Raw genomic sequence first — 17,084 nt, forward strand, 5'->3', positions numbered from 1 at the left:
CCATGGAAGGAAAGAAAAGTCAAATGTGTCTACTTCAATCTGTGTTCCACCCTGTCCAAGATGCTCAAAGTGAGTAACCTATGCACACCAGGGTTATGGCATGGGCAGGCCTACCTACTTTTCTGAATGAAGGGGTGAGGAGATGGGCCCATTTGGAGAAGAGGGCACACAAAAGTCATATTTGCCATGGGTCCTCCAAAACTGGAGCTAGCACAATTGACTGTAGAGCTTTTACCTCTGCTAAAGGATGCTGGAACAATATGACAATGGTTTGTGGTTGTTTTTATTTTTAAAATGTAGATGTGTTCTATTGGATAGAACTAGCTGAAGGAGCAAAAAAGGTATATATGTGTGTGTATTCACCTGAGGATCACAGGGAAGTTTACAATATATATAAAAGGAAAAAATACATAACAGAGTAACAAACAAAAACAATACCCCCATAGTTTTAAAGGCCATAGATTGTTTAATTAGTCAAAGGCTTGGGAGAAGAGGAATGTTTTTGCCTGGCGCCTAAAGATTTGTAATGAAGGTGCCAGGTGAGCCTCTCTGGGGAGAGCATTTGACAAGCAGGGAGCCAATGCAGAAAAGGCCCATTCTCATGTTGCCACCCTCTGGTTAAGAGCGGTAGACTCGTAATCTGGTGAACCGGGTTCGTGACTCCGCTCCTCCACATGCAGCTGCTGGGTGACCTTGGGCTAGTCACACTTCTTTGAAGTCTCTCAGCCCCACTCACCTCACAGAGTGTTTGTTGTGGGGGAGGAAGGGAAAGGAGAATGTTAGCCGCTTTGAGACTCCTTCGGGTAGTGAAAAGCGGGATATCAAATCCAAACTCCTCCTCCTCCTCCTCCTCTTCTTCTTCTTCTTCTTCTTCTTCTGGACCTCTCATGGAGAAGCCACATGAAGAAGGGCCTCAGATTATGACTGCAGGGTCTGGGTTGTTTCATATGAGGATCTTGGAATGCATTTCATTGTAAATGAGGCACCAGGCACTAATAATAATAATAATAATAATAATAATAATAATAATAATAATAATATAACAACAACAACCATTTTCCCCCTCCCATCTGCCTGGGTTTCTCCAGCCACTCTGGGTGGCTTACAACATATATAAAAACACAATAAAACATCAAACATTAAAAAAGGATATCCTATACAGGCAACAAACAAACCAATAAATCAATAGAAACCAATAACAACAACAACAATAACAACAATAATAAACAGTTTACAGTTATACGCAAATTAAAATCACTGCCAACCCCAACTAAACATTTAACCAACCCCAACCTGACAAAAAATAAAACAGAGGAACCAAAACCAAAAGCAAGGCTCATAGCTGTCAACCTTTTCCCTTTTTTGTGGGAAATTCCCTTATTATAGCATTGGGGAACAGCAGGGAGGGTTGACAGCTATGGGCTTCACTGTGTCACCACCACCATTGCCCTCCAGCCATTTAATAATAGATTGAACCTACACACATAATATGCAGGTAGTACATTACAAAATGACAGTGCAGAGGAAATCATGGCAGTGGTGGCATCAGGCTATGTGCCAGGGATGGCACTTTGACTGGAGCCTGTGAAACCAACTCTCTGGGTATCAAATATGAGCACAAATCCTATTCCCAGCAGTCTTGTAAGAGCTATGCTACTCAGGTTCAGTAGAAGCTTTATGAGGATGGTTTATGATTCCATTCTATCACTTCTTCTTCTTCTTCTTCTTCTTCTTCTTCTTCTTCTTCTTCTTCTTCTTCTTCTTCTTCTCATTATTGCATTTGTATCCATATATAACTTTCCCTGTCGTCTTCTTCTCTTTCCTTTAGAGTGTTAACCAGTGAAACTTATATTCTCTTGCTAGAAGCATTGGAAAGGAGGACACTAATTCCTTCTATCCCACCAAATTCGGAAGGCGGGAAGAGGTAGCCTGCCATATGTCCTCCTTTGCCTATTTCATAAGGAGGGGGTGAAAATGAAATGAACAAAAAAATTCCTCCTAAGTCTGCCTTTTACAAATTGGAGTGTTCTCGTCTGCATATCACAGAATCAGGTGCTGATCTAGTTGAGCCAATGCACTTCCCAGACTGTGAGCCCATGAGCTGACAGAGACACTTGCGGCTGCAGATGTCCTGTGCAGGTTTAAATGAGCACCATTAAACAAGCAGGAGATCAGGGGAGCATACTAACCAATTTTCACCTTGGTGCTTAATGAAGAAGAGCTGTCCCAGGTATCCAAGATACATGTAGCTTTTCTTTTTAATGGAAGATGCTTTCCAGGTTCACTATGCTTCCTTCCAAAGGTTGACTAAGAGACAATGCTAAACAGCTATGACCAGGTCCTGTAGTGCAGGGTTGCCATATTTTGAAGAGCAAAAAGAGAAGACGCTATGACGACTCATTTTAAATACCCCTACTATATGTAGGTTATAGAAGCATGTGATACGTTGCTGAGGGGGGGCAGGAGAGAAGAGAAGAGGAAAGCAAATCTTCAACCACCAGTTATGTTTGTGTCTCAACCAGAAAGTATAGCCAGAGACATTTTGGAAAATTTTAAAAAATCTATCCAGACAGAAATTTTACCCCTGGAAAAAGAGGACAACATGAAGTCTCCAGTCTGGACTGTAAGCCACAATGTGTACTGTGTACTGCCTGAACCCTCTGTCAGTGGAGCTACTGTCTGTCAGTGGGGACAATACTGAGATGGATGGACCAATAATGGCAGCTTCCTGCATCCCTATAGGGGACTATGGGAGCTTGCATTGTGAGGTGGCTATTTGCTGGGGGATTTTCACCAGGGCCACAAGATGAGGGGAAACAATTATCCCCCTACAAAAATGCAAGTGGGCGAGGAGCTATTAACATTTAAAGGAAAAAAACACAGCACTTCAGTTGACGTATTTTGTGTCACATTTAGTCTGGCCCTTAATCGCCCACCAAGATTATGTCTAATGTCTAATATTTTACATTTTTTAACGTGCTGTAAGCCACCCAGAGTGGCTGGGGACACCCAGCCAGATGGGCGGGGTATAAATAATAAAATTATTATTGTTATTATTATAATTAATAATTATGGAACGCTTACCCAAACAGTCAGTCTCAGATTCCATCATGAAAAAAATATTACTGTTGCCATTCAGTCTTATATAATAAACTCAAACCACCCTGTTTCCTCACTCCAGGGAGTTCATAAATGTTTAAGGGATCTCTTCACTGTGTTCTCGTTAGTACATCATATTTCCATAAATATTTGTAAGGCAGAAAGGACACGAAAACCATCTTGTCAAGCCTGCTCAGCTGAAGCCCCAAGCGAAGGCATATATTTTAGAAACCCAGCTGGCCTGTTTAATTAATGGAGTAGCCATTACTTTTCTGAGCAGTCCCTTCCACTTTTTGAACAACCTTCCATTTTTTACCCTTAGTGATATTAATTCTTACTGAATTTATATGTGGGAAGTATACAGCTTTAGTTTCCAATTGCCTGTTAAATCCAAGAAAAGAATCTCATGCCCATAGCAAATCCATATTTGTTGCTGTAAGTGCCTCCTTGCCATAATTAGATCAATAAGAGATGCAAACAGGCAAAATTAAAATATTGCAGCTTGCCTAAACAACATCCAAGTTGGAGCTGAAATGGTTGAAGCAAGACCTTCCAGGTTATACAGTATAGCTCATGCTCATGGCCATGACACCAGTGCTTTTTTCTGGGGGTACACAAGGATAAAGGTAAAAGGTACAGACCTTAAGGACCCCTGGACAGTTAAGTCCAGTCAAAGGTGACTATGGGGTTGCAGCGCTCATCTCACTTTCAGGCCGAGGGAGCCGGCGTTTGTCCACAGACAGCTTTCCGAGTCATGTGGCCAGCATGACTAAACCACTTCTGGTGCAATGGGACACCATGACTGAGGCCAGAGCGCTCAGAAAAGCCGTTTACCTTCCCGCCTCTATTTCTCTACTTGCACTGGCGTGCTTTCGAACTGCTAGGTTGACAGGAGCTGGGACAGAGCAATGGGGACCCCGCCGCAGGGACCTTCTGAATGGCAAGCCCAAGAGGCTCAGTGGTTTAGACTACAGTGCCACCCGCATCCCACACATGTATAGGACGTGCACAGACACAGGAACAGGAGCACACCCACCCCACAGCTGATCTGTGCAGATCTGTTGAAGGGCAGATATCATCCTCTCCCCAATCATCAAATGATTAATCTGAACACCAGGGAGGGGGTAATTTGCAACCTCAATGCACAGGGCTGGACTGAAGGCTTTTGGTTTGTTGGAAAGCCTTCAAACCAACTTAGCACACAAATGGAGTCCAGCAAGTTTCTGCTGCGCACGTTCTCACTTGCTTCTCCTGTGCCATCCGCAGAGTATCTTCTTGTGCAACGGTGTGTGTGCATGCCAGCAATTATAGACAACAAAGTCCAGCTTCTTTTCCTAATCTAGAAGCTTTATTTACAAGGCATAAATTACATTCCTGGAGAGACGCAAGACATTTTTGCCTTTCTCCTTCTCCGGCCAAAAACGAAAGGGACAAGATACAGAAACAACAAGTATCACATTACACAGAGTCTTCCAGCGATAGAAAAAACCGGATGTGCGTGGGACGACCTGATTGAGCTTGTTAACCCTGAAAGCTCCAAACCTCTACATGGACAGAGATGTTTAAACCCCTCTACCACTGTGTCTACCTTACTTTGATTTCACTTCTTTCCTTTCTGATGCCACTATCAAAATCAGCAGGACCTTAGCAGGCCAGAGAAAAAGTGCTTGTGAAGCACTGCCAGGCCCCCAATCCAAGGGTCAGCCATCCCCAATACAGTAGGATACCAAAATATTGTTGCCAATTAAAAAAAAAACAACCAACAACAGATAGACAAACTGAACATGTTAAAAAAAAGCCTGTCAGAGACAAACGAGAAAGGGAGAGACACACTTTAAAAAAAAAAAGTTAATCAAAAGCTGAAATGAAGTTACAATTATTTCATGGGGAGCAAAGCAAGCACAGCTTTGCAGAGGCAGAATAATTGGGATAGCATAGTTGGAAACTTTTGAAAGATCACATCTGGGATAGCATAGTTCAGTCTTTTGAAAGATCACATCGCCTCTTGAAGTGCAGCCTGAAAAGCTTCTCCCAACAGGGAGACACACGGCAACAAAAGAAATTGGGGAGCCCTTTTCCCCCACTTGCACTGTAGCATGAGCTCTGAAAGCTTTTACACACAAATGAGTGTAATATTCACAGGTAGTGTGCTGCAGTGGCAATTGCGGAGCCACAAATTAGAAACTGTATTCTTGCTGTGAGAAAGACACCACTTAGAAATGCTATTGATCAAGCAGTATATAAATGGCTATAATAAGTAAAATATTGGTTAGTAGTAAATAAAACCCATAACATATAAAATGTGCTGTTTTGTCCAAATGCAAAAAAAAAAAATACATGTGAGTAAGCAAATATGCTCCATTGTGCTACTTACTGAATGCAAAATGAGCTTGGCCAGGTTTCGAAGTATGCTTGCTTTCCAGAACAACAAGCAAAGCGTGTGTGTGGAGTGGGGGGGGGGTCCCCCAGATGAAACAAATGCCATTGTTCTGAAGATAATCATTACCCTTTCTCTTCCCATGCAGTCAGGTGAGATCATATTCTTGAGGCTATTCAGAGAAGTACTGAGCGATAACCATGATTAAGCAAGACATTAAGGAGATGTGCAGTACCCAAGTAGCAGGCTTTTTCCTCCCCAATAGTCGAGTGCATATGTGGTACAGTGGTTAGAATGTTGGTCTGGGTCCTGGGAGACCTGGGTTCAAATTCCCACTAGGCCATAAAGCTCACTGGCTGGCAGCCACAGTGTTGTTTTGTGGGAAAAAATGGAAGCGGGTGAATAATGTATGCAACCATGGCAGAAAGGTGAGGTATAAATGTAATAACAATTTTTTTAAAAAAATGATTGGTCAAAGAGTTGCAAACATAAATGTACAGGAGGCACAAAGAGGGGACTAGTTCAGGGGGTTTGTTTGATTTCCTGAAGGAGCACACAGGCAAGTTTACCTTAATTGCAAACTGAATTTAACTTCTCCCCATCCCTAGATGGAGGGAGCATCTTTGGGGTGTCAGCGCTGATCAGGGCCTGAGTTGGCATTCATGTATGAACATCTGGCACCATCTTGAAGGTGCTGCCTTCCTCCTGCTGGAGATCTAGTTTTCTATGCCCTGTATGAAAGCACTTCAAAGGACAAAAGGAGGAGTCTGAGACTGGCCCTGCCTATTGAGTTTGATGGATTTGGATCCGAAGATGTGGTTCTTTTTCACACAGCAACCTGCTGCAGTAGATCTCCACGAAAACCCTGCCACTTCACCCAGGTTCTGTTGCTGAACTGGGGTGATTTATGGATAATATGCATTAACTTTATGCAATTGAATCCTGCTTTTTTATTATTTGACTGCTTTTAATATTCTAATAACTCTTCTGGAATAAATTGCACACTTTTAAAACTGTTAATATGACTTTTGATGTAGTTTGGCTTTCTATCTGAAGTGGCAAAAAGTGTATTTCAGTGGGAAGTCACACACTTCAGAGTTCAAAACGTGATCTCTTTCTGATGGCCATTCATATATAAAAAAGGATATAGATGACTGCTACAACATGTAAATATGTACAATGAGCTCCATTGCTTACCTTGTTTATACTTTGCTACCACAACTCTGTGAGATCACTGGGTGACATGCAATGCTATGCAATGCAATGCTACCCCTACTCAAAGCAGACCCATTGAACTTAATGAAAAATGGTCCATTAATTTCAACAGCTCTACACTGAGCAAAATATAGTTGAATACCACCCATTATTTCCATTTTATAGATTTGAATTGAGGCTGTGTGTACACCATTTTCAAAGTTGTCCAATCAATACCACCCTACGCTGTCCAGGGCTGGTCTAAACCATTTTGCTGCCGGAGGTGAAGGGCAAAATGGAGCTTCCCAGATGCCTGAATCTTACTTTGACATTGGGACAGCATCTTCTGCCACACCTGAGGACAGCAAGGGGACACAGGACAAACAAGCAATGTACTACACATACTCTGGCCTCCAAAGCCTCGCCTCCACTGCCACCCCACAGCATTTGCCGCCTGAGGCAGCCAACTCATTCTGCCTAATACTGGGGATGGCACTGGGATTTCTGCTTAGAGCTCTCCAGTGCAAGAGCTGCAGCCTATTCACAGGACCACACATCAGTTTTCATAAATTAGTGATTAGCAGGTGGCATAAAAATCCACTCTGAAACTGGCATATTGCCATTTCAGTTGAACTGGTAGTAACCAGTTCAAGGACTACTTCACTGACCTGGAAACACCAGTAGCCCCACGCCCACCCCTGACCCTCCCCCCTCCAAGGCTTTGTGACTTCCACATTTTATCAAAGCTAGTGCTGGTTCCATACCACGTTTGATCTCCGAAACAATGCCACTATCTTTAAATCGTTAAGAACCTGCCCTTCTTGGCTATGGAAACAGACTGCTGACAAACTGTCCCATAGAAATCTGCACTGGAACTGGGGGAAGAACGGGATAAGTAAGGAACCACAGCCTGCATGATTCCCACTTGCAATTCTGGAATAGCACACGGAGCTGCTGTTAGGCAACAGCAGCTGCTTTCATATGGTAATCTTCATGGAAGGCAACATTGTTTCTGGGTGAAGAACTAGCCAAGACCAAGTTCACTGAACCCAGCATACCATTCAATCAAACACTTGGGGGGGAAACAATGAGTGACACAAAAGATACTTTTATTTCACCTCGGCAACCGAAAAGATGCCAATAGACCGTGTGTGTGTGTGTGTGTGTGTGTGTGTTGGGGGGAGTGGGTGGAATTAACTGTTTGAAGCGGGTTTCTAATGCAGAAAAGCAGTGCATTGGGGGCAGAGCTTTCTTCCAAGGTTTCTGAATGCATAATACATTTTTGTAAATGAAATAATGGCGATTGGGTGTACTGGCACACAAGGTGGCAACAAAAATATAAAGTGTGCAATGGGTATAATACGAGGAACTGAAAGTGGCACTCTGCAAAGTTTCCTCTTCTCCCCTTTCCTCTTTTCAAAGGGATAGGAATCAAATGAAAGTTCCCAGGTTTCTCAACAGCAGGTGTGAAACCATACTTTTATTGCTATAGTGTCACTTACAAAATACCAGAATCTCTATTAACGCCTCGCCTTACAACTTCCCATTGCTTTCACATGCTCGTCGACTTCTCCTACAGTCTCCACATATTTTTGGTCCACTTTTATTCTCATTTTAAACTAAAGGCAACAAAGGCTTTTCTGTTTTCATGGAAATTGCCCAGTGGCAAAAGTTTTTAGCTTCGCTTGCCTGAGAATGGTCTTCGCGTGAGCCAGAATGTTTTCAGGGGCAGCAATTTGCTAATTAATGACCAGTTAAATCCAATCTCATCCAAAGCACATGTAAATTTAAATGCCAGGGCTCGCTTATACAGCCACGGGAGAAGCTGCCTGCAGTCCAGCTGTGTGAAAATATGGAAAATATTTAACAATGTGTGAAAGTCTGGAAAATATTTGCTGCTTAAGTAGAGAAATTTATTTTGTAAATTTTCAAGACAGAGCTTGGCATTTTGGGAGAGAATGTTCAGAAGTCCCATATGTTCCCTATTTCCCAGACTACTCCCACAGTGACACTTTTGGGTTAAACAAAGGGAAACAAATGAGAATGAATGCTTGTACTCATCATTTTTGTAGTTCAGAGGGTTTTTTTCTTAGCTTGGATGCAGAGTATAAGTTTCAGTTATTTCCTTCTTTCTCACATTACTTGCCCATCCTTTCTCCAAGTATCTCAGGGTGGTTTATGTGCGTTTCTTCCCAATACATCCTAACAACAGTTCTGTGAAGTCAGTTAAGTCATTGGCCTTCAACTTGTGGACAAAAGCAGCTCTACCACCATGCAAACATAGGGTTAAAAATCAAGAGATTGGTCCCCAAATGCATACCTGGGTTCAAGGTTTGAAGAGGTTCAAGACTACCAGGTTGAACTGAAAGATTATGGATTATCTAGAACAGCAATGGGACACTTGTGGCCCTCCAGATACTGTTCAACTTCCAGGGCCTAGGTTGTTGCACTAGTGGAAGTCAGCACAGTAAGTCCCACTAGCACACCCTCTCTTCCCCTGCATGATACTTGTGCAATCCTCAGATCTGCCTGGGAGGGTTGGAAAGATTCCCAGAACAGGGCAGGGGAAGAGGAGAAAGGAGATCAGTCCATCTGCCAACCAAAAATGCTTACACTGAAAGAATGGTCACCTTAGATTCTACTCCCAGCTCCCACCAGCCCAATCCAGCATAGCCAATTATTAGGGAGTAATAGAATGGAAAGTAATGGAAGGTAATAGCAATCATGTCTCAAGGTGTGATGAGAGTTGTGGTCCAACAACATCTGGAAAATGATATATTCTAGAGGTCACTCTTGGAGCTCATGGCTAAGCAAGAATTTGAAAGTGGGTATCCACATCCAAGACTTTACACAACAGTGTGTGTTATGATTCCTCACCCATATGCTTTTTACCTATCGCAGAAATAATTATCTCATCAATATTTTTTACCATGCCTTTATTATCAAGGAACTTCCTGAGTTGGGCAATAAAAAGAAACCCAAGACTCTTCAAGACCTAACACTCTCGTTGGAATTAATGAGCCATTTGCACACGGTCATGTCTTCTACCATGCTGAAAGGATTCAAATCTGGTGTGTAACTGTACTAGGGATACTGTATTCTAGATTGTCCACAGGATCTAATATGAAATATTACCATTTTTGAAATATGAGTAGTAGCCAGTCCTCCCACATTCCCAACACAACCATGACCATAGGCTGGGTGGGCCGATGCAAATAGGAGTCCAACAACCTCTGGAAGACCACAGGACCCCTAGATATAAAGGAGCCATTGACTTAAATGGATGCTAAGGTACTTGTAACTTAAATATAAACATGAAACAACTCCAAGGTAAAGTGGAGCAGATTTTATGGGGGCAAAATAAAATATTTCCCCCCAGATTTTGCATTATATAAAGGTTACATAATGCATAGTGTTTCACATAGTTATTAGTGGCAAGTTGAATTCCTGCTCCAAAAATGGTTCTATGTTGCAAAAAGAACGAGAAATAAATACAGCCATCAAAGTACAACATTTTAACAAACACATCCTAGTAATATTTAATAAGGCCTACTGAGTTCAATTGGCCTTATTTCCTGCCATGTACGCTTAGCCTGGCTGTTTTGAACGATGTTTTCATCATTAGTGTGCAAACTGAAGAGAAAAAGCAGCACAATTATGAATAACATCATATATTCAAGGAAATACGCAAAACTAGCTCTCTGGTTCTGCTACATAATTGATGTATATTTATAATTGAACCTAAACTGAGATTTTCTTTTCCACCCCCAGGCAGCACATAAAAACGGTTCTTTTTTTCTTTTCTTTTTTGTTATACATTATGAATGTAAAGTCTTGTTCAAATCCACAAATATATCCTATGGTACATATTTGTAGCATAAACATCCCAGCGAGTGTGTTGTATAATTATCCCCTTGTGAACTTCCCCATCTATAAGCAGCATTGTATATAGATATTCATTCACAATGACAAGGGACTATTGCTGGGAATATTTGCAACTTTTTCCACCCTGGTGTTCATGAAAATACCTAGACAAATTTTCTAAGCAGTTGTTATTTTCTGCATTCAAAAATGGAAGCAATCAGCTTCCATGAGTGCAAATTACATATGTCTGCTATAAGTGATGGTCAGTAGGACCAGATATACCAATTACTGGTATAAGTGATGGTCTGGAGGACCAGATATTCAACCTTCATAACTGGTAGAATGCTGCAGCTTGTGCCATCTCTAGGGACAAGGTTATGGCCTTGAGTCCTATTTTACAGAGGACCAACCTATCAGATGATCGTCCTCCAGTTTACAGACTGGGAGAACAGGGATCATGAAATTGCCCATCAGTAGTTAGCAACTGAATAGAAGACTTAACAAGCACCCAAATCACCTGGTCACAAACTTGCCTTTTATGGTGAGATGTATTCTATTTCTGTTTAAGTTATAGTAATTATTTGTAAATGAGAATAATCAAATGTTATGCAAATCTGTGTAAGGCCATGTGTTCATATAGCAGCAAAAAGGTATCAAGTTGAGTGAACTCAGAGACAATGGAGGGTGAGTTCCTGTAGTTCTTGACTTTCTCCATATGCCTGTTGGTGTTCAGGATTCAAGGTGCTGGTGCAATCTTCAGGCTTCAAATGGAGTCCTTCTTGCCACCCTTGTTGTCTCTGTGAGATAATGTAAAGCAAGAGGGATCAGAGAAAGTCCATTTTGCATTTGGCAGAGTGCCCTAATGTCATCAACAAAATCACATGCCAATTGGATGAAATTGCAGGGTGGGCAAAATGAGAGTGGGGGGAGTTGCAATAACAACAACAACAAACAAACAAACAAAAACTGGTGCAAAGAAATACAGTATCAAACCTATATACAGGTATGAAGTACTAATAGTGGTGAAATTTGTATGTCCAGACTTGGAACTGTGAATTTTATCAGCTCTTTAACACTCACCTCAGAAACAAAGGCTGGTGTTACAGTATCAATATTTCTTCTATAATGTTGCATGCTACTCAGATCTATAAACACTGAGATTCCTAGTCTTCCAGGCGCTTACCCAGGGTTCATGTCTCCTTAAGAAATGAGGCATAGCAGAGACTCTGGTCTTTATGATAGATGGCTTATTTATACAAATACACAACCTGAGCCTATGATGGAGGGGTTCACAACATTAACACCCCCAAAGGGGCTTGTTCCTCCCATAGCCACAGCCTTGGATTCAAGCAAAAATTAAACATTGCACTCTCTCTCTCTCTCTCTAGCTTGCTCCTTTCCCCTCACTTCACTGCAAACTCAACTTTTCCTTCTAACTGACCATGAGTTGGGGGAAAGCCCCCACCCATTTGCCATCTCACACAGAGCCCCTTTCCTCTGTTCTGTTAATGGCCCATCATCCAGGCTATCACCTCATCAGGAACCTGGCCTGGCTTATATTTTAACACTTGCCGGATCCAAGGGTTGGAAGGGTCTCAGCATCTGGCCTACTTGGATTCCAATCTCACAGAGAGAAGGTATTCAGTCTGCCTTTTCATCTGCTTCCCACTCACATGCCTCCTTCTCAGCCCCCTTTGCTTCTCCCTCCCTTTCACTTGCCTTTCTTGCTGCTCTGGTAAGGGCAAGGGAACAGAGGAAGGAGGAGAAGCATGACAGGAACTAGGAACTGTACAGTAGTCTCCCAGATATCAAAGATGGGAGGAGAAATACTTTCCCCCTCCATTTTGCTGCTGCCTCACAAGAGGAACTATAAAAGCAAATAAGTAAGAGAGTAGGAGGGAGGGAAAGGGAAGGGAAGGAAGCCTATGGATGTGTTGGGTGAGTGGGAAAGAGGAGGGCCAGGGGAGAATTGAACCCTATTGTGTGCCCAGTGACACACAAGGTATCTGCTTTGCATCCTCTGAGAGAGACCTCTGTCTTAAACCCTAGAGAACTTGCTTCCAGTCAGTGAGGAGTATACTGAGCTAGGTGTCCCATGGCCTCCTATGAAACAGCCCACAGAATTCCTGCACATCAGACTTGGTGGTATTTGGAGTACATCGGGGGTGGGGAACCTGTGGCTTTCCATATGTAGATCCACAACTCCCATCATCCCTGACCATTGGCCATGCTGCTCAGCGCTGATAGGAGCTGAAGTCCCACAACATCTAGAATGTCACAGGTTGAAAGAGTTATGTGGGCCCAGTGTTCTGACTTAGTTTTACATCTTAGTCTTACATTCCTGACATCTACCTATATCTTGCAGTGAGTAAGCACCACTGTTTTGTATCAACACCCCCCACCCCATCTAGTGTGGAGCCAGTGTGGTGTAGTGGTTAGAGTGATGAACTAAGACCTCAGAGACCAGTTTTCTAGTCCCCACTCAGCCATAAAACTCGCAGAGTGTGACCTTGAGCCGATCACTATCTCTCAGCCTAACCTATCTCATGGGGTCGTTGCAAAGATAAAAGAGGGAGAAGGAAAACCATTTACACCATTTTGAGCTCCTTGGAAAACATGCAGGATAAAAGAAAGACCCCCCCCCTGCAGTGGATAAATAAATAATTATCAGTCTGCAAAAGCATTTTGATAACAGACAAACAAAAAGGTGGCAAGGATGGCAAAACAGAGGGCATGAAGCAAGACCCCTGCCAGAGGATTTTTAAAATGCAGTGGTTATGTGAAAGGCATAGAAATTTTTTCATTTCCTGTGTTATAGGGGTGCAAATATCAGTATGAAAAACCTGGCAGGAAGATTTAAGATAGAAGAAGGAGATTCCCCCCCCCCACTTCACGCCGCCCATCTTTTTTTTCCTTTTTTTCTTTTTTTTTTGGTACATTGATAAGTATTTGTTCATTTCCTGACAACAAAAAAATAGAAATCTCTTCAGAAATTAAATACCCTGGCTTGTTGAAGCACTTTTGTGACGTTCTGTGGTAGACTGGCTCCCTTTCATTGGAAATCCACAGCCAGAATAATAATCACAGCATCAGTTATTATACTTGTATCAGTTCTGCGAGGCAAGCGGGTAATACAGCGTAAGGCCGAATTCTCTGACTTTTGTGTCACTTATTTTCTCTGTGGGCCAGATTTGCATTTTAATGGAAGTAGTTTATAGACTTCTTTGCTGCCTTCATAGTGCCACAAGTGGCATCATTAAGTGAGTTAAGCCGGATTAATGCTGATAGTGAAGTCAGATAATACAATAACAGAGGGCTTCATTTCCATTTGGATTAGGTGAAGAGAGCAAGGCTGTCTGGTGCTGGGCGATAATTTGTAAGCGCGATATGTTGTACTTGAGAGGATAAGATTAAATTTAGTGGGTTTAACTGTCATCCCAGTAAGTCAATTACTTCATCTTTTCAGGCTTTGAATTTCTTTTATAAATAAAATAAATGGAATATTGAGCTGCCTCCGCGGCCATTTCAAGCTTCCACGGAAAAGAATTGCACATGCTGGGGCCTCTCCCCTCCCCCACCTCTCCCCTCTCTCCCAAGAATGAAAATAAAATACCAAAAAAAAAGAGAGGCTGCAATTTCTGATTCAGCTCCATAAACAAAATATAAACTCCATTCAGGTGCCAGCATAGCAGCAGCTTAGAAATAATGTCCATCTCTCATAGCACAAGCATGACAGATTCCATTGTGACTTTAGTTTATCCATAATAGGAAATATTTATGTTGTGCCTGCTCCTTTTCTAAGGGTATCTGCTCAGGTGCAGAAGGTTTACAGTAAAATGCTGGTCCTTGCAATCATTTAACTCTTTTACATTCTGATAGCTGCCAAATACTACTTTTGGGGGGGGCATTTTATATGAGAGCTTCTAGTGCATTTTGAAAACATTGAATAATAATAATAAAAATAAATTGTAAACCATCATATAATTTGATCTATATGTTCCACCCTCACAGGAGAAATTCCTATGTGGCCAATTCCTGGGGCATGAAAAATTCAACGTCATGGTATTCACACACACAAAATATAGACAGACAACCACCAATATCTTCATTTCACATTCCAAGCCCCAGGTGGAAAGCAGGCAAGCAAGGGCTATCAACGAAGGGAGTGCTGCTTACCTTGGAATGGAAACATCCCTAATTTTGAGATTCTCCCATAATGCCATTCAGGAATATCCCCTCCCTCAAGCTGCAGGGCATTTTGTGAGGGAAATAGCTGCGTAATTCTTGGCAATATGCCAAGTGGCAAATTCCAGAAGTGCTGCATCCCTTTACGGCAGCCACAGTCACACCTCCTTCACAGCCACATACCCTTATTAGACTATATAATAATAATAATAATAATAATAATAATAATAATAATAATAATAATATCATTATACAATAATAATTAGGGATACATTGCAGTGATCAACACAGATCTCCATATGTTACCTTTCAACTAGATCTACTATTTTCTGTGCACATACATGGGCAAAAGGTTTGGAGTGTTCCAGTATCTTCTTTTGAAGTGACTTAAATAGTGTTTTCCGTGAAGTTCCCTTGTACCTAACAGAACAAGCGCAAGGGCCAGACTGCATTCCAGTAATCCAGCCTTGAAGTTACCAACATCTGAACTACTGTAGTCAAGCTTTCCCTGTCCAGAAATGGTGATAGCTGTATTTTAGCTGGTAAAAGGTGCTTCTTGCCACTGTGGGTACCTGGGTTTCCAGTGACAAAGTTGGATCCAGAAACATCCCCAGATGTCTTCTGTTTGAAGACATTAAAATTGGTTATTTCACACCCAAAGAAGAAGAGCATGTTTGAGCCACTCTTGCACCGGCTGCGCATATGTGCAAATGTTACTAATGTGAGACAGAAACCATCAAAGAACTATTTGGAAATCAAAGATAAATTCTAGCAAGCGTAGATGCTGCATTCCAATCACAGTGTGGCACATACAATATCTGGTTCAAGTATTGCAGAGAGAGTGACCAATCCTCAAGCTCAATCAGAATGGTTAGAAATTGAACCAGCTTCCTCTAGAGATGCACAGCACAGCTCCAGCTCTGAACTTTCACAAACTCAGAAGAAACCAGACTTCAGTTATCGGTTATCCTGACTTTGGTGAGGAACTATTACCGTGAAGAAGAAGAAGAAGAAGAAGAAGAAGAAGAAGAAGAAGAAGAAGAAGAGGAGGAGGAGGAGGAGGAGGAGGAGGAGGAGTTTGGATTTGATATCCCGCTTTTCACTACCCAAAGGAGTCTCAAAGCGGCTAACATTCTCCTTTCTCTTCCTCCCCCACAACAAACGCTCCGTGAGGTGAGTGGGGCTGAGAGACTTCAGAGAAGTGTGACTAGCCCAAGGTCACCCAGCTGCTGCATGTGGAGGAGTGGAGACGTGAACCTGGTTCCCCAGATCACGAGTCTACCGCTCTTAACCACTACACCACACTGGCTCCCTGAAGCATTTTCAAATACATTTTGTCTAGCTGTAAATAATACAGCGTGTGCTGGAATATGATTCAGAACAGCCAGATGTCAAGAAGGCTGGAATCTGTCCTCTATACTAGAACTCTGAAGTTGCTAATATTTTTTAAATTAAAGTTGGTCTCAATGCCCTTAGTGTTGTCCATTCACAACTCAGTTATTCCTGTCCATCATAACACATCTTGCCCTAGTTTTGCCCTTCCCATTCAACCAACCCGCCAGGAAACAAGATGTCACCTAAGATTACGAGAGCCAGTGTAACTGCATGGCACAGCGATTTGCATTTTGGACTATGTTCTGAGGGACCAACTTCAAAATCTCATTCAGGTTCACTGTCTCTCAGCCTAACCAATCTCACAGGGATGTTATAATAAAATTGGGAGGAGAAGGGCTATGTGTGCTGCCCTAAACACCTTCCTGGAAAGTTGGGATACAAATGTTGTAAATAAATAAAATATAAAACTAATGAAGCCTTCACTCCTATGCACCTTTACCTGTGAGTAAGGAATATTGAACACAGTTGGACTTGCTTCTGAATAAACATGGATAGGATTAGACTGAACATCATTCTATAACTAGATAATATACAGTGTATCTGAAGAAATGTGCATGCACATGAAAGCTCATACCAAGAACAAACTTAGTTGGTCTCTAAGGTGCTACTGGAAGGATTTTTTTATTTTTTATTTTGTTTAGATAATATACAGTACAAAATAACTACCATGCTAGGAAATTTACATGACTGTGATATCTAAGTTTCACCAATACACACAGACAATTGGGACCTAGAAACCAGCAGTGAATCTGCCCTCTTTACAGAACTGTGTGATGTGAAACAAAACAGAAAAGTATTAAATTGTCCTGTTTCTTTCTTAGCTTTAGAAATTCTTTCTGGCATAAAGGATAAAGGCTGTGGTCAAACTCACTACTGGCACCACCACAACCACAGATTCAAATGTTATGTTACGCCTCCATGGGCAAAAGCTGGTTTATGGTTGCAAATAGCCTGCTTAAAGCTTTCAGAG

The sequence above is a fragment of the Lacerta agilis genome, chromosome 1 (assembly GCF_009819535.1).
Source record: "Lacerta agilis isolate rLacAgi1 chromosome 1, rLacAgi1.pri, whole genome shotgun sequence".
NCBI lineage: Eukaryota > Metazoa > Chordata > Lepidosauria > Squamata > Lacertidae > Lacerta > Lacerta agilis.